This window comes from Hoplias malabaricus, unplaced genomic scaffold (genome assembly GCF_029633855.1).
Source record: "Hoplias malabaricus isolate fHopMal1 unplaced genomic scaffold, fHopMal1.hap1 H_1, whole genome shotgun sequence".
In the NCBI taxonomy this organism is placed as follows: Eukaryota; Metazoa; Chordata; class Actinopteri; order Characiformes; family Erythrinidae; genus Hoplias; species Hoplias malabaricus.
This window is the reverse complement of record NW_027101324.1, coordinates 2,702,887-2,704,460: the sequence shown is the minus strand read 5'-3', so window position 1 is coordinate 2,704,460 and position 1,574 is coordinate 2,702,887. Positions and strand designations below refer to the sequence as shown.

The 1,574-nt window shown below is 63.7% G+C and overlaps 1 non-coding gene across 1 annotated transcript; it reads left to right on the top strand.

Moving 5' to 3' along the window:
- Positions 1 to 359: 359 nt before the first annotated feature.
- LOC136686018 (5.8S ribosomal RNA) lies at positions 360 to 513 on the top strand. Its single transcript, XR_010800268.1, has one exon. It is a non-coding gene; the product is annotated as a 5.8S ribosomal RNA (ribosomal RNA).
- Positions 514 to 1,574: the final 1,061 nt, after the last annotated feature.

Below are 1,574 nucleotides of genomic sequence, written 5' to 3'. Positions count from 1 at the left end.
GGAGCGTACCACCGGGCCTCGCTCATACCCTCCGGGGTGGAGAGCTTGGCTTTGAGCGCACGCCTGAATGCCTTAGACCGGGACCCGTAACGCAGCGAACCAAACCCCTGGGCCTCGCCGGGAACGGCGGGTGCCTAGACCCCGGTCTCCTAAACCACGTAAGTCTCGGGCACCTACTCGGGCGATCGTCCCCCGGGCCGTAACTCCTCGGTCCGGTGGTGACGCCCAGGTTCAATGACCTTTCCCCCCCTGCACGGGGGTGGAAGGCACCCGGCTTGAAATATATTGGCAAAAATTGTCTCTTGTTCGAATGGCTTCCTTCGCCCGGCCTGTAACGGGCCGGGCACAAACCCGAATACGACTCTTAGCGGTGGATCACTCGGCTCGTGCTTCGATGAAGAACGCAGCCATCTGCGTTAACTAATGTGAATTGCAGGACACAGATCATCGAAATTTCGAACGCATATTGCGGCCGCGGGGGTCCATCCCGCGGCCACGCCTGTCTGAGGGTCGCTTTACCCATCGATCGGTCTCCGCGCCCCCGCTGAGAGAGAGAGACCGCGGCTGGAAGCTCGCAGGGCCTGAAAACGGCCCTTCGTCTTCCCAAACGAAGACTCGGTTCCGAGCCAGTCCACGCGGCCCGTGTTGCGAGAGAGCTCCGTACAGGGAACGGAGGGAGAGCCGAGTAGGTCCGGGTCCACGTCCGTTACGGTCTCTCCCCGAGTCCCGAGCGGGGCTCCGCGCAGTCGGACGCGGGGGTGGCGAGTGCCGATTAAACCCAGCGAGCGGGCGAGTGAGCGGGCGGGCGAGCGGCCGGGGTGGGGGGGAAGGTGTCGCGGAGTTCGGTCTCGTGCCGGGCTCTCGCCCCTCGCCCCTAGCCTTCGGCCCTCCGCCTCCGCCCTCGCCCCCGCATAAGAAACCTCTGTGTGCGGCCTCAGATCAGACGAGACGACCCGCTGAACTTAAGCATATCAGTAAGCGGAGGAAAAGAAACTAACAAGGATTCCCTTAGTAGCGGCGAGCGAACAGGGAAGAGCCCAGCGCTGAATCCCACTTTCCCCTGACCGGGGTTGGCCGGGAAATGTAGCGTACGGAAGTCCGTAAGATCCGTCTCGGTGCGGACGCGGGACCAAGTCCTCGCGAACGTGGCTTCTTCCCATAGACGGTGAAAGCCCGGTAGCGAGTCCCGCGTTCCCGCCCGGGTAGGTCGGGCTTCTCGGAGTCGGGTTGCTTGGGAATGCAGCCCAAAGCGGGTGGTAAACTCCATCTAAGGCTAAATACCGGCACGAGACCGATAGCGAACCGAGTACCGTGAGGGAAAGTTGAAACAGGACTTTGAAGAGAGAGTTCAACAGAGCGTGAAACCGTTGAGAGGTAAACGTACGGGGACCGAGAAGACTGCCCCGGGGGATTCAGCCGGGCGGACGGCCCCGCGCTCGTCGGGTTCCGCGGTCGGGGGTGCGAGCGTATCCGGGCGAGAGGGGTGGGGTGCCGACTCCACCGCTCCCCGCTTCGGCTCTGCGCTTCGCCTCTGGACTTCGGGCCTGTCGGGCGTACGGAGGTCCGGCCCCGCC